The sequence below is a fragment of the Ovis aries genome, chromosome 19, assembly GCF_016772045.2.
Source record: "Ovis aries strain OAR_USU_Benz2616 breed Rambouillet chromosome 19, ARS-UI_Ramb_v3.0, whole genome shotgun sequence".
Taxonomy (NCBI): Eukaryota; Metazoa; Chordata; class Mammalia; order Artiodactyla; family Bovidae; genus Ovis; species Ovis aries.
The window spans coordinates 59,102,519-59,127,679 of record NC_056072.1 but is presented as its reverse complement, the minus strand read 5'-3'; the positions used below and the strand labels follow the sequence as shown (position 1 = coordinate 59,127,679).

General features: G+C 56.2%; 1 protein-coding gene across 3 annotated transcripts in view; it reads left to right on the top strand.

The window, feature by feature from the left end:
- Nucleotides 1-3,378: 3,378 nt before the first annotated feature.
- RAB7A (RAB7A, member RAS oncogene family) overlaps nucleotides 3,379-25,161 on the top strand; it is a 45,317-nt gene continuing 23,534 nt past the window's right edge. Inside the window, exon 1 of one of the 3 annotated variants that reach the window (XM_027957540.3) lies at nucleotides 3,379-3,569. The gene's annotated coding sequence lies outside the window, so the exon portion shown is untranslated. Of the gene's footprint in view, nucleotides 3,570-22,554; nucleotides 22,745-23,092; nucleotides 23,334-25,161 lie in introns of those variants that run through there. The other 2 variants (XM_042235708.1, XM_027957542.2) reach the window with 2 other exon arrangements.

The following is a 25,161-nucleotide window of genomic DNA, read 5'->3' as shown; positions in this document are numbered from 1 at the left end:
GGAAGTGTAACCCATATATGAAAAAGCATTCAAATAATACAGAAGTGTACAACTCAATAAAATTCTCCCCAAGTGGATCATAAATGCCATGATTCCAGCCTATAGCAGAATTTTTATGTGGAAATTGACAAGCTGAGTCTAAAATTCATATAGAAATGCAAAGGGCCAACGATCGCAAAGGCCTTCCAGAACGGGAGGAGGAGAAGGTTGGAGAACCTACCCGCCAGATCTCAGGACCTCCCATGTAAGTACGGTAATTAATCCAGTGTGGTGTTGGCATAAAGTTGGGCAGACAAATCCGTGGAACAGGACGGTCTAGAAACAGACCCATGAATCTCCAGTCATCTGACTTCTGGCAAAGGTGACAGCTGAGGGCCGTGGGGGAAGGGCGTCGTGCCCTGGGAGCCCCAACACCTGCGGGGCCTGCGCTGCACACGGGCCACGGGCGAGCTACCCACAGAGCCCCGTGGGTCTTCCCCTCGCTTGGGTCCACGGGAGGGTAGGGCTGGCCAGGCCAGAGCTCTTCGGCCCCTCCAGCTCCTCCTCCTCGGGTGCCCGTCCCCGGCCAGCCCTCCCAGCCGCAGAGCCAGCAAGAGAGCCGCGGTCCGCAGCCTCCATGACAGCCCACGATTCTCCCGCCAGGGGTGCGCGGCCTTCCGTGGTCCTCGCGCAGTGAGTCCAAGCTACCCTGCGTGAGCCCGAGCTCTGTGGAGGAGATGACTGCAGCATCACCTTGGCCTTTTGGGTGGTTTGCTCAGGCGGAAGCCAGCTGCCACGCTGTGCGGATGTGAGCAGCCCTGTGGAAAGGCCGAGTGGAGAGAGGCGCGCGTGTCAGCACCGGTCACCGTTGTGTGAGCCAGCCCCAGGCGAACCCTCCGCTCGCCCCTCAGCCAACTCCCTCTGCCGTGGGATGCCCAGCGGCCCTGTGGCCCCGTGAACTCTCTCTCCCCCCTCTCTGCGGTGCGGTGGGGGAGGAGGTGAGCCGGGTGGCGGGGCCAGTCCTGCTGCTTCCACCTGCGCCGACACAGGGCCGGGTCTCATCCGTCTTAGCCAGGGTCCCAGTCCTCCTAAATGTCAGCTCCTCCACGCTCTTCACCCTCAATTGTGGATCTGGACTGTCAATAGCAGGAAAACAGGAAAAGGCTCCATCAACCTCGGGATCAAAGGCACTCGGGACACACCACCAGCCGGCCTTTGTGCATGAGTTTCCTCTCGGCTCCTGCTTCCTTCCCTCCAACTCTGTTCTCCAGGAACACCAACCGGTCAGCAATTTCTGGAACGAGTAATGACATGCTCTCTTTTCTCTGAGCCTTTGCACACAGCCGTCCCTCCAGGGTAGTCACCTTCCTCTTGGTCCAGCAGGTTCTTATTCATCCCTCCTGAGTCACCTCGGTACCACCTCCTCTGGGAAGCCCTCCTTGGCTACTCCATCTCCTGGGCAACCTCATGAGTTTCTCCTGCACCACCCGCAGTCCTTGGCGTCCAGCGTTCTCCACGCTGTGTCTGCGGCAGGGCAGACAGCTCGTGGCCAGGAGCGCCTCCCTCCTCCAGAGCGCACAGCCGGCGCCTCGCCTGTCGCCCCGTTTTGCAGGTCCCCTTGTATCCAGGTGTGCAGCACAACTAACTCTCGCCAGAGGAATGTGAGCAGAGGTGGTGTGTGTCACTCCTGCGCCGAGGCGTTCAAGAAGCAGCTGTGCCATCTCCGTGGAGCTCCTCCCCTGCTCCCAGCTCTCTACACAGTGACAAGCCCCTTGTGAACAGTGTGGCTACGGGGTCGCTCACGTCTGCGTGTGCGGGAGAGCCGCCTACTTATGTCTTGTTTGAAATCTGACTCCTTGGAGGCCTATTGTTAAAGCAGGTAGGGCTACCTTCTGAAATACAGCACCATGACTCTGTGTTTACTACTATAATCTTGCTGGACTAGTCTCAAGGGAGTGGTGGGAGCTCCTAGTGTGAAAGGAGAGAATTAGGGAGACGGCAGAGGAATGGAGTTATCAGTCGCTCAGTGAATACTCACCGAGTACCTGTCACGACTCAGGTACTGTTCCAGGCATTGGAATCTCAGCATCAAACCAGGTAGACAAGGAAGCGGCCTGATTTTGGGAGACAGGGAGGCTGGGGCCACTCCCTACCCACTGCCATTGCTGTGTTTCTCCTCGTCACACTTAAAAAAAAAATTACTTATTTGGCTGTGCCAGGCCCAAATTACAGCATGCAGGATCTTTGATCGTTATTGTAGAATCTTTGGTTGCCCACAAAGCCTTAGCTCTGGCATGTGGGATTCTTAGTTTTGTCAACAAGGAGCGAACCTAGGCCCCTGCATCGAGAGTGGGGAGTCCCAACCACTGGGCCCCCGGAGAAGGCCCAGGATAGGACCTTCTGGTTGTAAAGCCTTTAGCTTCTATTCTGACTTATGGGAATAGTTTGAGCAGGAGAATGACAGGTTATTCTGACTACTGTGTTGATGCTAGATAGGGAATGGGGTGGGAGCAGGAAGCCAAGTTACTGCCGTAATCCAGGTGAGAAAGGATGGTGGTTCAGAGCAGGTGGTGGTGGCAGAGAGTGTAAGGGGTCCCATTCCGGGTATCTTTCAAAGGCTGTGGATGAGGGGTCTGAGAGAGAGCTTTAGTGTCCTGGAACTGCTGGTGGCTTAGAACAACCGAAATAGATTCTCTGAAATACAAAAGTCATACTCAGCACCAGCCCCCACCCCTTGCTGCTGGCATCCTTTGGACTGTGGCCACTCCATCTCCACGTGGCCTTTTCCTCTTGGTTTATCTCTTAAAAGAAGGTAATCCAGGAGGGTCTCATCTCCAGATCCTTAATTACACCTTCAAATACACTTTTTTCCAAATCAGATCGCACCCACAGGTTCCACGATGTGGACATACCTTTTGGGGCGTCACTATTCAGCCCAGTACAGTAATCAAGAATGATTCCATAGTTATTGTATCCAGCAACCAAAAGAATGAAGTTTGCAGAAACCAACGCAGGAAAAGGCTATGAGAGGAGCATGTTGCTGAAGACGGAGCCGAAGTTCTGAGCAGCTCCTACGGTGTGCACGTGGAGCTAGAGCTGGGTGGGGTGCCCCACCCTCCGCGGAGCTCTCGGGGTTCCATTTCTTCGCTCTTTTTGATGAGGAGCTGCTTAGGGGCTGGGGCTTCGGTGGGTGGGTCCAGCATGGCGCCGCCCTGGTCCCGGCGGGGCCTCCAAGATGGCCGCAGCTACTGGGGGCAGACATGTTTGTACCACGTGACTCGGGCCGGGGCCGGAGACGGCGGAACGTGACGCACGGCTGAGGTGGGGCTCCGCCCCCACAGCCCTGACGTCGAGCGTCTCGTGACAGGTACTTCCGTTCGGGGCGGCGGCGGTGGCGGAAGTGGGAGCGGAGCCGGAGTCTTGGCCATAAAGCCCGAGGCGGCGGCGGCGGCGGCGTTGGAGGCTCGGACAGGCCCGGGAGCCCGCAGGAGCCGCAGCTTGGACCTCCCCGCGCGCCGGTCACCCCCCCGTCTCCTCCTCGGCGGAGCCCTCGCGACGCGCCCGGCCCGGAGCCCAGCGGAGCGGCCGCGGTAAGCGGCGGCCCGGCCCCATCCCCCTCCCTGGCCTCGGTCGCCGGCGCGAGCCGTCCTCGTCTCGGGCGGGCCCGGCCCGGCCCCGCGGGGGCCCCCGCGCCCTCGGGCCCGGCGGCAGGCCAGCCGAGGGGTGGCCGGGTGTGACCGCGGCCGGCCGCCACTCGGGTCGGCGCCGCGCACGCCCTCCTCGCGGGCCGGCCGGCCGGAGCGGCCCGGTCTGCGCGCCCGGGCGGTGGCCAGCCGGCCGGCCGCGGGGGCGCCGCCCACGCCGCCCGGGTGCCAGGCCGAGCCGCGTGCCCCCAGTCCCGTGCGCCTAGCGCCAGGCCGGCCGAGAATCCCCGACGCCGGGAGCCGGCGGAGAGCAGGTCACGTGCCCCCAGCTCCCCCGCGGGCCGCGAGCTCCCGGGACGCGGAGCTTTTTCTCTTACACGCGTCGCGGGGAAGCCTGGAAGAAGTTTGCAAAGTTGCTGGGGCGAACCGCTGCCGGGTGCTGCGCCGTGTTAGGTCTGGACCGCGGCGGGGCCCGCCTGTACGTTGAGCCCGAGCTTCCCGGCGAGAAATGGTTCGCGAAACTGGGCGATTGAGAATAAAGACGGCGGACGCTGGGGTGCTTACTGTCTGTCGGGCGGCGTGGCAAGATCTCTGCACGGATTGTTGTATTTGATGCTTAGCACAGCCTTCTCAAGTACATTGCCGTATCCACTGGTAGATAGCGAAGTCGAAGATGGGAGAGGTTAAGGCACTGGCCCAAGGTCGCGGACCGGAGAGCGGGTCCCTGAAGCTTGTCATCTGTCTCTTGCCCCCCGTATCTGCCTGTCTCGGCGTCTTTTCTTTCTGGGGATGTGACGCTGGAAACCTTCTCTGGTAGCATTAGTTCTCCCTTAAAACCACAACATATTCCGTGTTCAGTTGTGAGTTATAATGCCCTTTTTTTTTTTTTTGTAGTGTCGCGCCAGTCAGTTGGGACCTCTAAAATTACAGTAGAGTTGTTAGTTGAGGTTTGAAAATTTTTGTCACCTTGGTCTCTAGTCTGGTGAGTTGGGCTGGCAATCTTGTGTGTGGACCTTTCCTGAAGCCTTAGTGCATGGGTGTCGGGCCCATTGGTTCTTTACTGTTGGAAATACTGTATCTTCTCTTTAGATTCCAAAAGAACAGGCTCTTGTCTCTTCCTTGTGACTGAAGCAGCTGATTCCCCGCATGACTTCTCATCCATGGATTAATAAAGTCTCCTGTTAGTGCACTTCTCTCTTCAGACTTAGGAGAGTTTGTTCAGTTTTGAGTCTTAAGAGCTGGAAAGTGAGTCCTGAGTACTTCCCCTGAAGGTCCTGTCCAGGCTAGAAGTTGGTGCCTCCTACCTTGTTGTCTGATTTCTTCTTCTTTTTTTTTTTACCCGGTCTGATATATTGAAATGAGCAATCTGCGTGGTAGCCATAACTATTGTTTGTGTTTGGAGCAGAGTGGTGGTGACGAGTGGCTTTTCATCCACTCATCAGATGTTTTCAGTATCTACCGAGTGTCAGGCATGGCTGAGTATTGACTCAGGGAGAGAGGTCTGGTTGCTGTCCTCAAGGACTTTAAAACTGGTGAGTGATCATGGCCGGGAATTCTCTCGTGGCACGGCATGGTGGTACTGTGGACGTTGAAATTTTTATAAGGGAGAGTTATTTTTCATCTCAGCAAGGGCATCTGTGGCAATCTGGGCAGCATGGGGTCCTGCCCTGACTTGAAAGCTTTGTTACTTTCCACAGCAGCACCTGGTTTGGTTTGGTTTTGAAGAGGATGTGTAGAAGCTGTTGTCTAAGCTTCTAGCTGGTCATGTGTTTGGAGAGTAACGTTGGGCTCTAAACTTGCTCTTCTTTGCCCTGGGGCATTTGTCGTTCACTCCACGTGGAGCTTGTGTCGCGAGAACCTTCCAGGACAGGCCTTAGCTGCTGGGGGCGCTGAGCAGAGATGCTCTTGTGGGGCCGAGGCAGCCGCTCCCGCTGCCAGCACAGGTTAAACGCGCCAGGGTCGCCCCAGCTGACTCCCGCCACCCCGTCTCCACCAGCCCTCTGTCTCGGCTTGGTTCACAGGGGCGTTTGCGTTTGCTGTAGGGTTAAATGAGTGAACACCCAGAAGGGGGAGTGGGATGTAGTGGACACTCTAAAAATAGCTTTATCGGTACATTTTTCCAGGTAGTTGTAAGCAATCTCCTGAGGCAAAAATATTTTTTGGTGCCAAACAAGTCTAAGCCACCACCCCCACCCCCACCCCCAACAAACCCCATAATCAAAGACCATTGCTTTATAGTAAAGTGTGGCTTTGGATCCAATTCCTTACCCTACCACCAAAGAAAGAAAAAACAAAAGGGGGCTCCGGTATTTGATCAGCTGTCAATAAGTTCCCAAAGGGACCTGCACGGGGTACACACTTGCCCTTTGACTCGGCGTCGGTGTTTCTGTGCGAGGCTGTGGCGAACCCAGATCCCACGCGCGGGACTATCCTTTCACGAACTGTTCTCCCAAATGGGACCTAAATGTCTGTCATGACTCCTGTCTGGAGCCGTCTCGTTCTCCACCCAGTAGTTCACATGGGGCTGAGGAGGACTGGACCAGTCGCTGGACTGCGAGCTGCACAGGCAGCGTGTTCCTGGGGCAGTCAGGAGGAGTCCTGAGCCAGGCCCAGCTGGGGGTTCCCCCGGCGCTGATGGCGTCTGGAAGTCAGCTCCCTGCTCCCCACCCCACTTGGCAGCTCCTGGCATTCTGTTGCCGCGCGTCTCCCCTGCAGGGTCGCCGTTGCGTGCCGGCGTCCGCTCCGCTCCTGCGTGTGATGAGGCACGCCCGCGGATGCCGCCTCGGAGCTTGGGGCTGCTGTCTGCAGTTTGCTGCAGTGTGCTGATGTCTTCAGTTATTGGCTCTCGTCCCTTCCCTCTGTTTTCTGTTTTTTTCCTTCCCGTGTACGGCATTAAATACAAAAATAGTTCGCATTCATGTTTTAAAGCTTCTTAATGGTGGCTGTGGTCAGTGTGGCTTGTGAGTCAAAGGTGAGAGCCGTGCAGTGGGGAAATCAGAGCAGGCTCTTCAGCGCCGCCTCCCACTAGTTTCAATCTCAGTACTCCAGGCTGTGATTTCAAAAACACATTTAAGAATAGCTACTTGCAGAATGCCTCTGGGGGGAGGAAGCGAGCTCGGCAGTGGTTCCAGGGGGGACGCGCAGTCCTGGCCGAGCCCTGCCTGGAGACGCAGCATCGATGCAGGGATCGCAGGCCTCGCCCCGGCTGCTCGGTTTTGGTGATGTCATCGCTGCCGAGGAGAGCAGTCTGAGTCCCTCGTCCGTTTCCTGGCTGCGCTGGACTGCTCGCTGTCCAGCAGAGCAGCTCCGAGGAGGCCTGTGAGGGGCTGGGGGCCTGGCGAGGCTTTCGAGTGGACCTGCTGCCGGATGCCGCGAGCCGCCTTCCGTGGTCTCCCCACCCTGTCAGGTGTGAGCGGCTTTCTGCTTGCTACTGGCCTTCCTGGCCGGACCCAGCTCTGCTAGGGAGTCTTTGGAACATTACCCTGCGGACACCATTGGTTTCCCATTCTTGTCTGCAATTTTAATTTTTTAAAATCGATTTCCACTTGAGTTGTTTGCGAGTACACAGCAAAGCTACTATGAATTAACCTTTTAGAAGCCTGATCATAACAGCACAGAACTTCGGGAAAGTTGGTGCCCTTTACACGCGGTTTTTAGTCAGGCTGCTGACGGTTCTCTGGGCACTTACCTGGCCGGGGGCCCCGGAAATCACTCAGGGTTGCCCGGGCAGCCTGCAGGTTAGGAGACTTGCTGAAATCCCCTGACCTGTGCCTTGCTGTGGGTGCTTGGGGCTGAGGAGCATTTTTGTAGAAACTTTGATACACGATACTCGTCTTGCAGTGTTATTTCCTTAGTGTCTGGGGAGTGTTTACGGTTCCACAGGCTTCCAGCCAGTGCTCCTTCGCAGCTGTCCTGCGGGCTCAGGAGGCCCGGCCACTTGATTGCCGGCCGGGCTCCCTCGGAGCACACTGCGGCCTGGCACCTCAGCCTGGCTTCTGGGTCACTCACGATCGCTCTGAAGCCTCAGCTTTCGACTCCTTGTAAAAACGTTATCCTTCCTCCAGTGAAAAGTGCTTGTTGCTCAATCGTGTCTGACTCTTGGCAACCCTGTGGACTGTAGTCTGCCAGCCTCCTCTGTCCATGGGATTTTCAGGCAAGAATACTGGAGTCGGTTGCCATGCCCTTTTCCAGGGGATCTTCAGGACCCAGGGATCAAACCCGGGTCTCCTGCATTGCAGGCAGATTCTTGTACCGTCTGAGCCACCAGGGAAGCTCTACTTTTTATTTGAAGTGACATTTCTCTTTTGCTGATTATTAAACTAGTCACTTCTTTAAAAAAAAAAAAAAGAAAGCTAGGAAAATACAGAAGTAAAAAAGAAGAGAAATGTAATTCACTATCCAGAGGAAGACCAGAGTGTTAATTGGTAGTTTTATTTTCATGAACGCATATTTTAATGCCTTCGTTTAATGAGATTGAGTTTTAAAGAGATGGTTTGAGAAAGTAATGTGGTGTTGGTTGGCCCCTCTGACAGGTGGGAGGGGAGCTGGGGTCAGGAGACAAGCTGTGCGCTCTGACTGTGGAACGGCAGCAAGGGCAGGCCCTGAGAGTCCGGTTGGCTGGTGAGGTTGGCTTGCTGTGGTGCCAGTGTGCCAGTAAGGTATTAACAGCTGTCATTTCTGTATTTTACTGAACTCCGGATTTGCAGCGGGACGTATGAAGCGTGTGCAAATGAGAGAAGCTGGGAGCGTTCCCGTGGACCGCGCCTGCTAGCGGGGCGTTGCTGCCCGCGCCTGCCGGCTCTCTCTTCCTGTCTGGGCGCTGTGGTCCGGCTCCGGCCGGGTCTGTGTCAGTCCCACACCGGGTGCCCTCCTGTCTCTGTCTGTCTGAGTCCGTGTTGCCCGCGGGCTTTCTGCTGGGGGCAGTCCCGACTCCGTTTTCATTGCCCGCTAGTGCTTCTTCCCGCGATACACCCTGATGTGTTTATTGCCTTCCTGATGAGCATCTGGGTAGCTTGTAGTGTGTGGCTGTTAGAAGCAGTGCTGTCCTGGGAGCCCCCTGGCGCTCCCGTGGTTAAGACCCCACACTGCCGCTGCAGGCGGCCCGGGCTCCATCCCTGGCCAGGGGGCTGAGGCCCCGCATGGCGAGAGGAGTGGCCAAAAAAACCTCCGAGTGAACAGTCCTGGGTCTGTCTGCTGATGGATGTGTGTGCACGTTTCCGTTACATCAGTCCTGAGGAGCGGAAAGCCTGGTCTCTAGCCTGCGTATCTGGAGGTTGCTAGGCCACTGTACCATTTGTTGTCTCTGAACTTCGGAGCCTGGAAGTCCACGTGCGAGGTGCTGGCGGAGGCCCTTCCCGTGGCTTGTGGGGGCCGTCTTGTCCCTGTTCGCTCACCCTGTCTTTCCTCTGTAGGGGTCTGCATCCTAACCCCTCTTCTCAGGACCCCGGTTAGGTCCGTTGGGCCTGCAGGGCCTCGTCTGACTGCCCTCCCCCGTAAGGGCTCCGTGCCCCGCTGCGGTCGCGGTCTGACGCTTTGAGGCGGCGGGGTTAGGACTGGAGCGTGGGGGGCCCGGTTCAGCTGTGCCCGTGCGTGCGGCGCTGTGGTGGACCCGCTAGGTTCCCGCAGTCCCACCGCTTCCGCGCCCGCCAGCCGTGTGTCAGGGCGCCAGATGCGCCGCGTCTTTGCTGACTTCCCTTCGTTTTGCCCCTGGGGTCCTGGCGTTGCACCGCTGTCCAGTACTAGCGTGGGCTGTTCTTGAGCGGGTGGGGAGGTTGATTTTGAAACAAATTGCGTCAGAATTTGAGAGTGCCTCTTGTGAATGCTTCTTGAGTCCACCGGGGATAGAAGAGCAGTGGCTTCAGCAGGGGAGCAGGCGGCCCTCCGTACTGGCCCGTGGGGGCTTCTGCAGTTACCCCCTGACTCGCTCCTGGGGGTGGAGCTGCCTCCGAGTGCCACCCCTGTGTGTGGAGGTGGCCATGGGAGGGCTCTTCGTTGGCCTGACACGCGTGTCCCTAAAACACGGGGTTCCCGCATGCGTATGCGCGGCATTGGCCCGCATGGCGTGTTCTGACTGAGCGTTTAGACGGTCCTGGTGTTGGGCCCGCAGCTTTCGGGCCAAGTGCTGGCTGTAGACCTGGGGTCGCTGGGGCAGTGCTGCCCCTCCCCTCCCCCACACCCACCTTGAGGGCAGGGGTGAGTCATGGCTCCAGGATGAGCCTTGAAATACTGCTCAGCAGCTTGGTAATATCTCCGGTTCTAACTTTGCACACTGGGTTGCTATTTGTAGCATGTAAGTTTTGATTCTGGGCCAGTGATGAATACGGATAGCCTCCCTGAATGATAAGTCGCGCGTCCTGTGTTCACTCGACGCGGTTTCATTGTCTGCTACAACAAAGCGCGGCTGGCAGCTGCGGGGACGATCAAATGAAAAGTGCTGGAGGCTTCCGAGTCGTAGAAACGAGACAGATGCCAGTCCCAGAGACGCTAGAAGAGGCCGGTGGCTGGGTCAGAGGGTGCTGCGGAGGCGTCCAGGAGAGTGCCTCGCAGGGGGATCTGGGAGAGCCCCTGGAGGGCACTAGAGGGAGCTGGGGGGGGTGGTGTGGGGGGCAGGTGAGGGGCTGTGGCACTGGGACTCGGGAGTGGCCATCCGGGTGGGGCAGAGCCGGGTGGGGAGCGGACGAGCCCCACACACGGTGAAGGGTTGTGTTGAAGTGCTAGGCTCGGCCATAGTCCTTTCCCCTGACCTGCGCAGCCCTGGTGGGTGGGGAGGATGGTGTCTCAGTCATCCACGAGGAGTGCCTTTGATGGTACTGCTGCTAAGTCGCTTCAGTCATGTCCAACTCTGTGTGACCCCATAGATGGCAGCCCACCAGGCTCCCCCGTTCCTGGGATTCTCCAGGTAAGAACACTGGAGTGGGTTGCCATTTCCTTCTCCAGTGCATGAAAATGAAAAGTGAAAGGGAAGTCGCTCAGTTGTGTCCGACTCTTATAGACCCCATGGGCTGCAGCCCACCAGGCTCCTCCGTCCATGGGATTTTCCAGGCAAGAGTACTGGAGTGGGGTGCCATTGCCTTCTCCGTGTTTACCTAAAGACACACTAAGAGACGAGTGGGGCTAGGACTGAAATGCAGAGGGCATGCTTCAGCCTTCAGGGACACATTTCGTCAGAAGCGCCTGCAGCACAGATTAAAATTGGGGGCTGGTGTGGGGGTGCTGACTGAAGACAGAGAGCAGGTGGTTTGGTCCTCTTCAGCCAGCCCGCTGTGTGGGCTCTTCTGAATGGTTAATGGGTGCCGTTTTATCAGATGGATGCCTGAGATACTCTAAAGCTGATGTCAGATGTTCAAAGTATTGAAAAATAGTGTGTGTAGCTTTCTCTGTTTTCCAGTCTGCCTTACCAAAAAGAAAAGAAAGGGGGCACGGTCGTTCTGGTCTCTTAATAAGGACTCTTAGCTCTCAGTTTGGCACCTGCCTTGAGAACAGCGGGCGCTTCCCTTAAAGAGTCTGTCGATCTGGGCTGCAAAGTCCTTGTGACAAGAATTGCTTTCCAGGGAGCTTGACTCTGTGAAAAATGAGTCCACGTGAACGTGACACCTTGGGAAAAGCACGTGTGTGTGTCTGTGTGCACAGTCTCTCTACGTTTTGGAGAGTTTAGCGCTCACCTTGCAGCAGCATCTGAGTTGTCAGCGTCTGTTTCCAGAGGAGAGACCCGACTGAAAGATGACGCTCAGTATCACAGGCCAGCGCTGTGTGTTGTAGGTAGGCACACGTGTCTTTAACCCCAACAGTGCTGAGACGAGAACACCGCCTACGGAAGCACAGTCTTAGTGAATTTTAGTGATATGCTGTGTTTATTTAAGGACTTCCCTTGTGGCTCAGACAGTAAAGCGTCTGCCTACAATGCGGGAGACCTGGGTTCAATCCTTGGGTTGGGAAGGTCCTCTGGAGAAGGAAATGGCAATCCACTCGAGTACTCTCGGCTGGAAAATCCCATGGATGGAGGAGCCTGGTAGGCTACAGGCCATGGGGTCGCAAAGAGTCGGACACGACTGAGGGACTTCATTTGGTCACTTGGCCTTGGTGTTTATTTAAAAGTGTTTTGGAAAGAGGGATGCTTTGACAGGTCTGTTTCTTCTGAAATGTAAATTTCTGGGTAGTGGATTTCATGCAGCTCTGACTGAACTGGCTGTTCTTACTCGGGAGTAACACACCGTCTCCCAGTGACTGCAGACTGCCTCACATTTGCTTTCTGTGGGCGTGGGTGCTCGCTGTGGCTCTCCCGGGGGTCTGCGTCAGCCTCCCGCTGCTGTGGGGGGCGCTGCTGGGGGTCCCGGCCGGAGGGTGCTCGGCCGCGGGGGAGGTCGACCCGCTGGCTCCGGCGAGGTGCCTGGTGTGTGGTTTCCTGTCCCGGCCCGCTGGCCGTTGGGCACCTGGCACCCTCGCTTGGAGTCCCTCCGTCCCTTTGGGCAGGAGGGCTGAACCCGCGCGGGTGCCTGGCAGTGCGCTGAGCACAGCGTTGGGGGGCAGGGAGTGGTGGGCCCACCCCGTCCTCGCCGCGTGCCGCTGTGGTCCTGGCCCCGCGTGGCGGTCTCCAGCGGCTTCCCGGCTGTGTCCTGGCGCCGACCGAGTCCCGCCTGCCAGACCTGCCTGCCGTGAGCGGGCTTCGCTCTTGCTGCCTTCCGTCCAGGCCCCGCCGCGTCCCTCGTCCACGCTCGTCTGCGCCTCCCGCCTCGCCTGGCTCCCGCGGCCTCGCTTCCTCAGCTTTCCTGGCCGTGTCCCCCTTAGTCGCGCCTCTCGCTGACCCTTGAGCGCCTGTTAGACGTGTGTCTCTCACAGGCCTTGTGGGCACTGCACCTGCTCTTGGAGGCTTTTAACGGAGACCCTAGACGCTTGTTTAAACCAGTGAGCCTTTCGGGAGGGGAGCGCCGTGCAGCTTGCCGAGCCTGAGTTCCCTGAGCAGGGATTGACTGCGGGCCCCAGCAGGGAGAGCCTGGACTAACACTAGGCTCCCAGGAGCTCCAGATCCTAGACTAATCTGTGGTTTCCCCCAGAAGGTAGCCACATGAAAGAACGAACTAAAATACATTCCCCAAGTGGCTTTTGATACACACTCCCACCCCGGCCCTACCCTCACCCACCTGCCCCCCCCCCCCCCCACCCCGCCTGCTGCTCCCTGGCTGAAAAGCAGCGCATGCCTGTGAATCCCTCAGCTTGCTTGGAGTCGGTGGACCGGGAGCCAGGGGCGTTGCAGAGGCTCCTTAAGCAGGGCCACAGGGCGGCTCTGAAGAGCGTTGCTGAGCTTCGGTTTCCACAGCTGCAAAATGCGAGCTCCGCGTCCCCCCTTTATTCCCTGTGTCACTTTTTGCTGTTCCAGTTACCTTCGGTCAGCCACGGTCCAAGAATACTAGATGGACGCTTCCAGAAGTAAACCGTTGGTCATCTGACAAGGCTTGCTGCTGGGAGCGCTGTGATGGAGCCTCACGCCGTCCAGCCCCTCCCCACCTGAGGTCTCAGACCCCAGGCCTGGACCCCGCAGCGGCCCCCTGCCCAGCTCACTTCGCGGCGGTCCTGCCGTAGGGTCCGAGCGTGGGTCGGGGCACAGGGCCCGCGCCGCCCACCTCCCTTCCCCACGTCAGGCAGGCAGCTGGCCTCTCCCCTCACACAGGGGGGCGGAGGGCACGGTGCAGCCAGATGTCCTGAGCGAGGCCTCACTCACGTGCGCTCAGTACAGTCTGTTGGTAGCATCCTGTGCCCAGCGTAGACGTGATCAGACCAGAGGCACAGGAAGGGCCGCTGGGCGAGGAGTCCGGCTCCTCCGTGGTGTCAGGCATCCACTGGAGTCTCGGAGCGTGTCTCCACGGACGGGGCCCCGACTGTGCACAGGCTCCTTCGCGGTTTGCGTCTCGGGCTCCTGCTCACCTGTGGTGGTTTTTGCAAGATGATGTTGCTGAAGTGCAAAGCACCCTTCCAGCCATTTGAAACCCCGGGCCCCCTGTGGAGCCCTGCTGGTTCCCGTCCTGCTGGGTGGGGAGGTCTTCCCAAATGGCTTGTTTCTAAACCACAGACGCGGCATAGGAGCCTGGGGGAGGATTCTCTGTCCCCCTTCTTGATCACTGGGTGCCTGCGCTTCCAGACGTACACCTCTCCTCCAGAAGGGCTCGCCAGCACACACTTCGCAGCTGCTTGCGGAAACCGCCCCCTGCGCACGCGGCACCTTCCCTGGTGGGTGCGCTCTGCTGACCGTGTCACACCGCCCACACCAGAGTGTAGCCGTCCTCAGTGGACGTCGCGGTTCCTTCCGCCTCTCCTCTGTAACAGAGTCGTTCAGTCTCTGTCCGCTTCTGTGATCGTGTCCCGAAGATCCTGTGACTGTGCATCCTTAGGATCCGGTGCTTGTTGTTATCCTGCCCCCGGGAAGGCTGTGGACTCAGCTGTTTGTAGTTGGAAGATTCTATTTATATAGGTGTCGCTTTTCTTAGTGGTTGCCAGTGTAACTACTGGGGAAAGTTTTAAAGGTGCCTTGTTGTTTAACATTTACATTTCATTGATTAATGGATTAAATTTTGTAAAAGGGGGATTAGCTGTTTTGTTATTTGGCTTCCAGGAAGAAGGTGCCCGTTTCTCACGCTGCAGTGTTCCAGGCTTGTTTCACTTGGCTTGGTTTGGTTGATGCTGTGTTTTTGTAGTGTTCAGTTCAGTCGCTCAGTCGTGTCCAACTCTCTGCGACCCCATGAACCACAGCACACCAGGCCTCCCTGTCCGTCACCAACTCCCAAAGTTCACTCAGACTCACGTCCATCGAGTTGGTGTTGCCATCCAGCCATCTCGTCCTCTGTGGTCCCCTTCTCCTCCTGCCCCCAATCCCTCCCAGCATCAGAGTCTTTTCCAGTGAGTCAGCTCTTCACATGAGGTGGCCAAAGTACTGGAGTTTCAGGTTCAGCGTCAGTCCTTCCGGTGAACACCCAGGGCTGCTCTCCTTTGGGATGGCCTGGTTGGAGAAGGTTTAGGTAGTCAGGCCTGTTGATTTGTTTCGTTTCTGGATTCTGTGTTATACTTGGCCTTCTCCTTTCCTGTGCTGGTTTTTCCCCTGGTGCTTAGCACGTTTGAGAGTTCTGTGCAACGTGATGTCAGACAGCTCTTTCTTCGCGCCTGCTTACCCCGCATCTCACTGCACTCTCTTCCTTTCTTCCCCAGCTAGCGGCTTCTCATCGCGCACACTGGCCCGGCCCCCCCACGCGTCTCTCTAGACGCCTGGTCCCAGCCTTTGTCTCCAGGGCCTGGCCACTGTCCTGCTGGCTTCGCTGCTTCGTGATGCCTTTTGATAAGCCCGGAGTGGCCCGTCTTCGTAGAGCTCTGCTGAAGCTGTGCCCAGAGGCGCGTCTGCTTCTGATCTAATCGGTGCTTCTCCTGCCGCTCGTCCTGTCTTTGGTCGGTTTGTCTGACAGTCTTTCCTCGGGTTGAGGGGATGCCCTTTGCTGAGATGGCCTGGTGGAGGGAGGGAAGGCCCGACCCCCGTGTCGCGTGCCTGCTGTGCAGACAGGAGAGCCCCTGGCTCCTGAGCCCCAATGTCGCGTGCCTGCTGTGCGGACAGGAGAGCCTCTGGCTCCTGAGCCCCCGTGCACGAGGCTGCATCCCAGTGTGCGTCCCCTTGCCTGCGAGATGGCCTGGAAGGCAGGCAGCCGGGCTTCCGTGTGTCCGCGGTGCTCCTCACGCTCTGCCGCCTCTGGTCTCCTGCAGCGTCTGCACAGACACAGTTACCTCACGATCTGCACTCCGTGTGGGCTTCTAGAACGCTTTCTTCATTCATTGTTTGCCCAGGGGTGGCATATAGGGTCTCAGTGCATTAAAAAAACATGCCTCTTCTTATGAGTTAATTTTCACAGATAAAGAGTAGACCATTGGGCCAGTCTTTATTTTCGCGATTTTTAAGTCTGAGTTGGTAAAGTTTTCTTTTTGACAGGAAAAAGTGCACTAGTCAACCAGTTCTTCCCTCTTTCTCTTGCTTGTTGACAAGTCTGTGCACGTGAACTCCGGTCTGCTCTCCAGACTCACAGGTGCCCGCAGTCTCTAGGGAGCGGAGGGGGAAGCCTGGTGGCCCACGTTAGCCCAGTGGAGAGGCCTGGTGAGGGCTCCTCTGGGGTGGGGTGCGGTCGGGTCTGGAAAAGGTGTGCCTGTGCTGGGGCGGTGCCCAGGAGTCCCAGAGGGGTGTCCTGAATCGGCCCAGAAGGAAGCTCTGGAAGCAAGTCTATGTTCCTCAGTCTGTCCACCTGGAGACCATGGTGGACCCTCCGATGGCTTGTTTTCGCTACCAAAAGGACAGTTTGTAGGCATCCGCTCAACAGCGTGAAAGCTGAATTTGTACTCTTAAAAAAAAACCTAACTACATTTTAGAATGTTCATTAATAGTCCGTGTGACAGTGCCTGGCATATTTGTGTGTTTTGAGCATGTGTCTTGGAGGGGAGGAGAGAAGGGAACCCGAGGCCCTCCGTGCGTGTTGCTGTGGTCGAGTCTGGAAGCAGACTGCCTGGGTTCTGAACCTCACTGAGCGTGAGGCGGTGGTCGGCCTGGGAGAGGGCGGTCTGGCGAGCTGGGGCTGAGTGCAGCGCGCAGGCAGCGTGGGGCGGGCTTGGGGGGCTGCGCTTTTCAGCCGCGTGGTTATTCGAGAGCCCAGGTAGAGGTGCCGTGATGGGGCTGAGAGCAGTTTGGTGGTGGCCTCCTGTGTGCCCTAACCACAGTCAGTCACCACGGCTGATCCACGTCTACATGTTGAGATCGCGGCAATCCCTGTGGCCGAAAGGCTCTGCAGCTGGAACAGCGCGGGTGTGATGCGACCCAGCCTGGTCAGGTCGAAGCTCTGAAAGCAGTGAAGCCTGTTTGACTTGCTTGGGAGGTGGGGGGTGGGTGGGGAGGCAGGGCCCAACAGCAGTCCTGAGAGGGAGCAGGCTCACGGCTGCGGAGCAGAGGAGGAAGCGCGGTGAGGAAGCGCGGTGCGGGGCGGTGCCGGCGTGCCTCGGGCCTGGCCATCCCTGCCTCTGGTGACAGAGGAGCTCTCACTTCCCCCGCTGCTTGGCGGTGCTCGCGTCACACTCAGGGTGACAGATGGTTAGTTGTTGATGCCATTTGGCTGTTGTTACTGGAGGAAGGACTTGTTGGATGGGATTTGCTGGCTGTTACCACATCAGTTTTTCCATCATTGTAGCCTGTGGGTTACTCATTGATACAAAGTAACTGCTGCAGAAAAAGCGTGCTTTAGAGAGAAGGTTGCTGATAGGAGAGCTAAATACTTACCCTGTACAGACTGTTGTGTTTTCTTATATGTATTTCCAGAAAGATGTTTAGGACAAAAGAAGCGGAATATTGTAGCAAATACTCAGGTTCCTAAGTGGTTAGGACTAGAATGCAGAGTTGGAAGTATTGATTTCAGCTGCAGCCTCGGGCCCTAGAAAGCTGTCCTAGAAATGGGACTGGAGAGGTGGCCTCTGTGCCGCGCCCCTCTTCACACTAGGTCCGCCTCCAGGGTTCTGAGCAGTGCGTGAAGCTAGGAGCCACGGATCGTGATGCATCTCTGCCTTCGTCCTTCCCTGTGGTTACGACAGTTCTGCCGAAGGAGCCACACTGAAGAAGGATGGCCATCCTGATGGTTTCCCAGCACTAGAAACGTCGCCGTACCTTATGGCAGGAAGGGCATGCGTGTACCTGGCATTTTCTGCTGAGAGTTAGCAGTGATTCAGGGGCTTGGATGAGTTTGATCAAGGTCTAGAAATGGGACAGAATCACTGATATTTAAAGACCGCAGACCACAGTGACGCTGTGCAAAGTGACGGGACGGGAAACCTGGGCGCAGCCCCTCAACCAGGCCGGCGGAGCGAGAGGATGGCTGGGATTGGCAGCTGGATGAGGCCTTGCGAGGAGACAGCAGCTGGTTTGGCGAGTGGTGTGCTCAGGGTGAACGCTTCTGGCTCCCAGCAGGCAGCAGCCCCGGAGGGAGGGAGACAGATCTCCAGAACACCACAGCGAGACTCATCAACAGAAAATTACGGACCATACAGAGAAGCCCAGGAAGAAATGCAAGGCGATCCAGCCAGGCCATCCCAAAGGAAATCAGCCCTGAACGTTCATTGGAAGGACTGATGCTGAAGCTGAAACTCCAATACTTTGGCCACCTGATGTGAAGACCTGACTCCTTGGAAAAGACCCTGATGCAGGGAAAGACTGAAGGCGGGAGGAGGGGACGACAGAGGATGAGACGGTTGGATGGCATCACTGACTCGATGGACTTGAGTTTGAATAAGCTCCGGGAGTTGGTGATGGACAGGGCGGCCTGGCGTGCTGCAGTCCATGGGGTCGCAAAAAGTCGGACACGACTGAGCGGCTGAGCTGAACTGACTGAGAAGCGGCAGCGTGTGGCCCTCCCAGAGGAGGCGGCGGCGTGAGGACGCCGGCCTAAGTGTGTCGCTGCGCTCGAGGAGCCAGCGGAGGGCGCGGCAAAGAAGCGGCAGGAATTGGGGATAGGTGGCTGAACCAAACGAGGGCATCAAGAAAAAGGAATTCTAGAGAAGCAGACAGTTCTGAGACAGAAGGGTACAGGAGCCGAAAGGGGAGCTTACGGAGGGTTAGGAGCCGCGTGAGCCGGCAGGAGAGCGAGCCAGCAAGCCGGAGCGACTCCCTGTGAGGGCAGGAGAGCCTGATGAGGGGTGGGCACAGCCTGAGTGTAAGTGGGCTAAAGTCTCCCGGCCCAGCTTGGGCCGACGAGGGGACCAGAGGCAGCCGCGACCCAGCCCAGGCCTGAGGCTCCCAGGACGGAGGAGACGGTGTCGTCAGAGCAGAAGAAACGGCGAAAGAGCAGCCGCCTCGCAGGCGTGTGGCCGCCGGCGCGCGGGAGCTGGGGCTTCGCGGGGAGCAGACTCGGGCTGTCGTCCAGGGGGCGGGTGAGGGAGCGGCGCCTCTGTACCGCACGGACAACTGTCTTCAGCATCCTGTGATGGGCCGTCGTGGGGAAGAGCGCGAGAAGGAACTCCGTGTGTGCGGCTGAGCCACTGCGCTGCGCGGCAGAGGCGGGCAGCGTGGAGAGCCACCTGCACTTCACCTGAAATGAAGGTGGAGCCTCCCCTGTGGCTCGGCGGCGAAGCGTCTGCCTGCCGACGCAGGAGACTTGGGGTCGATCCCTGATCCGGGAAAATCCCACAGGCCGCAGAGCAACTAAACCCATGTGCCAAAATAAGTAAGTATAGTGATTTTTAAGTCCCCCAAACCTTCATGGCATGGCCTTCATGGAAAAGCTGCTATGTCCTAGGAGCCGGGCGCGTGTGCCGCGCTGACAGTGCTGCCTGCCTACCTCATGTTAACACACTTTGCTTCCTTGCTCAGGTCAGATGTGTGATCTGTGGTCAGTGATGTTTGATGTGACTGTTGCGGAAAGATCACAACTCCTGAAGTATTTTGAAATAAAGCACTGTTGCACACTGAATAGACGAGAGGGTGGTGCACGCGTAGCTTAGGTGCGCCGGGAAGTCCGCGTGGCTCGGTCTCGTGCAGCCTCGCTGTCTGGCGCTGGCCGGAGCCAGCCCTGCAGCGTCTGCGGTGCTCTGCGGTGCCAGCTGCTACGCCGAGAGGATGACCCGTTAACAGAGCTGGTGATGAAGTGAACAGTATCTTGAGAACAACAGTGAGCTGAAAATCAAAGATTATTGAATTTCTCGTCAGAAACCTTGGAGGCTGTGTTGCTGTGTTCAGAATCTAGAGGGGAAAGCTGTCAACCAGGAAACCTGTCATGGGGAACACTGTCCTTCAGAACTGAGAGAGAAGCTGAGAGCTTCCAGAGAAGCCAGAGCCGAGCGAGCTCTTTACCACAGACCTGCCTGTAGAGAGGCGGTTCCTTCAGATTGGACGGCGCTGGACAGTGACCCAGAGCCCTGTGAGGAAGGAGGGACGCGGTGCACAGAGATGTGATTTGGTGACGTCCGTGAGGGAGAGGGCGTGGGCTCCGGGTTGCACGGGAACAGTTTTGTATGTTAGTGAAGGTGAGCTGGTGTGAATTGGCCCGGTCAGCTGCTGCCGCTGTAGGGTGCTAACTGGAATTCCACGGCTACAAGGAAGAAGCTAGCCATGAGATATACTCGGAAGGAAATGAGAAGGGAATTAAAAGTGTTTTGCTATAAAGAATCAATCAATAAGAGGACTGAAGCGAGTGCCTCCCTGTTAGTGATTCTTCACCTGTGCGTGCATCAGACTCGCCAGGCTTACTTGCCCTCCACAAGAGACTGACTTTGGAGCCAAAGAGAGAGAGAGGTTCGGTGTGAAACGGTGTGCAGAGGACTCATGCAGGTCGTAACCAAAAGAGACGGCAGCTGCACTCCTCTGAGGTGAAATAACCTTCAAGGCAAAAACCTGACAAGACAGAGCATGTGAGAAGATGCGGTGCAGCAAGAAGGCCCAGACACTGACAGTGGATGGACTCTGGCAGCAGGTCCGTGAGCTGATCCAGCTCATGATAGAATACATGTTGAGCCGTAGTAAGTCTCAGAAGGTTTTAAAAAGTAGGTTGTCATACGAAGTACCTCTCTTTTTTCTTGTGATGCCGACCACTGTTGAAGTCTATTGAATTTGTTACACTTATTGTTTCTGTTTTATGTTTGATTTCTTGGCCTTGAGGCATGTGGGATATCTGCTCCCCAACCAGGGGTGAGTCCCCAAGGTACCTCTCGGACCACAATGAGAGAGAGTCAGAAGTCAGTAACAAGCGGAAAACTGGACAAGCCACAGACACCATCGATGGCAAACAGCACATTCTTACAGAACTGCCGGGCCAGAGGAGCAGTCACAAGAGAAGTCGTAAACTGTTTAGGGCTGGGACTCGGGCAGGGTTAGGACTCGGTGCGTTCGCTGCTGGAAGCCTAGGTCCCGTCCCTGGTCTGGGAACAGTGGCCCTGCAAACACAACACAGCAAGCGCACAGGACTCGGCGCAGAAGTGCTGAGGGGCAGAGTGCAGCCTCAAGTGCTGACAGCGAAAAGATCTCAGATCAACAGCCTGACTTCACTTCCTGAGGAACTAGAAAAAGAACCGTTTAAACCCAGAGCTTAAAAGGGAAGGAAATAGTCCAGGTTAGAGCAGAAAACCCTTTAGATTAGCTGAGAATTTTTTAAAGGTTCTTATCACTAAAGTCAGAAAAGAAAGTGGAGATATAACTAACCATTTTCATGAATGAAGAGGATTCTCACTCGGAACACATGTACGGGACTGACTTGCGTAGCCCGGGTGAAGCAGATTCCTGGAGATGCACAGACCGCCAGACGAGATAGAGAGTAGGGCTCGTACTGTCGTCAAGCTAGGTGGTGGAGTCGGTTACCGAAAGCTTCTGGACAGAGAGGAGCCCGGGGCCTAACGGCCTCACTGGTGAGTTCTGACGGGTAAAGGACTGACACCAGTTCGCAAATTCTTCCCAGATATTGAAGAGGGGAGAACCTTGCTGCTTTCTCTCCCAACTTTTTATTCTGTATTGGGGTGCAGCCTGTTAACAGTGTTGAGATGGTTCCAGGTGGGCGGCGAAGGGCCTCAGGGTGTTCATGCATCCCTTCAAGTGCCCCTGGCCGGGCTGCCGCTGAGCAGGCCCCCTGTGTTCTGCTGCAGATCCTGTCGGCTGTCCGCTGTGAATCTGGCCCTGTGCACATGTCCATCCCGAATCTGTAGTCCCGAGGGGAAAACAGTGCTGAGCCCGTTCCATGAGGCCAGGACTGACAGTGAAGTGAGTGTTAGAGGCTCGGTCGTGGTCAGCTCTCTGCGACCCCGTGGACTGTTGCCCTTCAGACTCCTCTGCCCACGGGATTCTCTAGGCGAGGATACTGGAGTGGTAGCTATTGTCTTCTCCAGGGGATCTTCCTGACCCAGAAATTGAATCCGGGTCTCCTGCATTGCAGGCAGATTCTTTACCTTCTGAGCCACCAAGGAGGCCAGCATGGCTCTCATACTAAAGTCAGACAGACACTACAAAAAAAAAGGAAAGTATCGGTCAGCATCTCTCGTGAAGAGCGGTGCAAAAGCCCCTAACAGGATAGATGCCTGTGAAGTTGATTCGGCAGGAGTTACGGACCATGACCCGAGTGGGACTTATTCCTTGCAATGTTAGGTTGGCTCCACAACCAAATAGCGATCGTTAATAGACCACGTTGACAGAATGAGAGGGGAAAACATCATCTCAACTGATGCAGAAGACGAAGGACACGCTTTGTCTTTCAGGATCAGGAACAAGGCAGAGGGGCCCACTGTACCACTCCTCTTCAAAACAGTCTTGGAAGTTCCAGCCAGAGCAGTTCAGCAAGAAAAAGAAAAGACATCCAAACTGGACCGGAAAGAGAGACGTGATCTTATACGTGGAGTACCTTACAGAGTTCATACCCCAAAATTAAAAGACTAAAATCTCTTAAAGCTAATAAACTAAGTCAACAAATTTCAGGATACCATCTGAAAAAGAAATTTAGGAAACAGTTCCATGCACAGTAGCACCAAAAGGAATAAAATACCTAGGAATCTAAGTTGGTAAATGAAAAAGCCTTCTAAACGAAAGACTATAAACGTTGCTGAGAGAGGTTAAAGATGTAAGTGGAAAGACAGCTCATTTATGAATTAGAAAAATTAATATTGTTGGGAAACCATCTACAGATTCAATGCAATCCTTGTCAAACTTCCAATTACTTTTTTTTTTTTTTTTTGCAGAAATAGAAAAACCTGTCCTGAAAGCCATGGGACCCTCAATAGTCAAAGTAATTTTGAAAGCTCATAAGTTGGAGGTCTCCCACTTTGAGATTTTTAAACTGCAAAGCTCTGTGGTAATCAGAACAGTGTGATACTAGAATAGGAAACACGGGTGAGCCAGCGGAACAGACTGGAAAGCCCAGGCACTAACCTTCACATGCAGGGTGAACTGACCTTTGGCAAAGATGCCGAGCGCGTTCGGCGGTGAAAGCCGTGCCTTCCGCGACTGATGGCGGTGCTGGGACACGCCTGCCTGCAGACGGATTTGGACCTGGACCTGTCGTCATAACGCAAGGTTAAATGGGAGAGCTGACGCTTCTTTCGTTGACGAATCGTTGATTCACCGTGGTGTTCTGACTTCTGTGGAGCAGGTGACTCCGCTGCACGTTGCCTCCTTTTTCCTGCTCTTTCCGGGGCGGTTCGCCCTGGGGCGTTGAATGGACGCCCCGTGTATGCGCAGTCGGGCCTTGTCGCGCGTCCCTTGGGCACCGGTTTGCCTCTGCTCACCCTAACCTCCCAGTCCCTCCCCCGCCCCCCTCCTCTCGGCGGCCGCAGAGACGCCTCCGTGCCCTCGGTCCGTGAGTCTCTGCTACCCAGGTTTGCGGGCGTCCTGTTTCGGGTTCCCCGTGTGAGTGGCAGCGGGGGCGTCTCGCGGCGGTTCGCTCGGTGTCCCGCGTGGCCGCGCGGTGGCGCTGTTCGCCGCGCCGCTGTCGTGCTCCAGTGCGCATGCGCCGCGCTGCTCCGGGCGCCCGCGCGCCGCGGGACGTCCGAGGGTCTCCAGCGGCCGCCCGCCGGGGCGGTGCTGCCCGCCCGCCGGGGCGGCGCGGCCTGGGCCCTGGGCTGCGTGTCGTTCTGAATTAGTCTGTCCGGATATCCGCCCAGGAGTGGGACTGCTGGATCGTGTGACAGCTCGAGTTTTCGTTTTTGAGGCACTTTCCTAGTGGCTGCGGCGGCTTGCTGGTAAACTCCTCCCAAGCGCGTGGGAGGGCTCCCTTTTCTCCACCCCCTCTCCGGCATTTATTATTCGCAGGCTTGTTAGTGGTGGCCATCCTGGCCAGTGTGAGGTGGTACCTCATCGTAGTGTTGAACTGCGTTTCTTGGAAAATCAGCGGCATGGAGCATATTTTTATGTGCCTGCTGGCTGCCTGTATTTCTTTGGAGAAATGTCTGCTTAGGTTTCGCCCGTGTTTTTTGTTTTGTTTTTTTTTTTAAGTCTGTTTGGCTGTGTCAGGCCTTACTTGTGGCGTGCGGTGTTGCTTCCGTCGCCCCGGACCTTTTCGTTGCGAGGCGCGCGCTCAGTTCCGGCGTGCGGGCTCGGCTGCTCTGCGGCCGTTTGTGTGTTCTGTTGAGTTGTTGCTACTGAGACGTGTGAGCTGCTTGTATATTTTGGAAGTTAGACCCTTGTCAGTCATTCCATTTGCAAATATTTTCTCCCATTCTGTAGATTTCCCCCCTTGGTTTATGTTTTCCTTTTCTGTGCAAAAGCTTGTACCTTTGCTTAGTTCCCGTTTGCTTATTTCAGTTGTTGCTTCTGCTGCTGTGGGAGACTGGCCTGAGATAAGAAAGCACTGGAATGACTGATGTCAGAGAATGTTTTGTCTGCATTCTCTCCTGGGAGTTTTACGGTGTATTGCAGTCTCAAAGACCTCAATCTTAACAGGTTAAAGGAAAAAAGTGAGGGACTTCCCTGGTGGTCCAGGGGTGTAAGACTCCACGCTTCCACTGCGGGAGATGAGGATTTCATCCCCGCCCAGGGAACCAAGATCCCACATGCTCCTCAGTGCTGCAAAAAAAAAAGAGAGCTGTGGGACTCTGAGAAGCAAACAGGGCGAGACCCCTGGTGCTGGACCCAGCGATGCCACGGCTGTGATACCAAGAGCGCCTGCAGCAGCAGAGGAAACAGGTAGACTCGGCTTCATCCAAACTAGACCTTTTGTGTTTCCAAGCACGGTGTCAAGGCAGCAAAAAGACAACCTGCAGAATGGGGAAGATGCTTACCAATTGTACATCCGATAAGGCTGATATTCAGAATACATATTTAAAGTTTGAACAACTCAGTAGCAAACAGGCAATTTGATTATAGATGGTTCAGGATCAGAGTAGACATTTCTCCAAAAAAGATGTGGAAGTGGCTGACCCACACAAAAAATAAATACACAGCACCACTAGTTATTAGGGGAATTCAGAATGGTGATACATGCTTTACTTGGATTACGGTGGCTCTTTTTCTCCCTTGCCCGAAGTAACCTTATTATCTGTTTATTTACGGCTGTGCTGGGTCTTCGTTGCTGCTCAGGCTGTCTCTAGCTGTGGTGAGCAAGGGCTCCTCTCGCTGTGGCGGGCGGGGGCGCCTCGCTGGTTGCCGCGTGTGGGCTCACTGCAGTGGCCTCTCTGGTTGCAGAGCTGGGCTTTGGGGCGCTCGAGCTGCAGCAGCTGCGGTCTGCGTGCTCTGAGGCACAGGCTCCGCAGCTGTGGCACGTGGGCTCAGTTGCTCCAAAGCGTGCGGGTCTTCTGGACCAGGGGTCAAGCCTGTGGCTCTTGCATCGGCAGGCGGATTCTCACCACTGAGCCACCACAGAAGCCTGGCTCTGTATTTAAAAAATACGTGTTGGTGAGCATTACGGAAATTGGGACCCTTGTGTATTGCTGGTAGGAGTGTAAAATGCTGGACTTGTATGGAGAGCAGTGTGCAGATTACAGAAAATTACCGTATGTCCTGGCACTGAGGTGCATCTACCCATCAGATTTGAAATCAGCATCTCCAGCAGATAGTCATGCACTGTGGGTT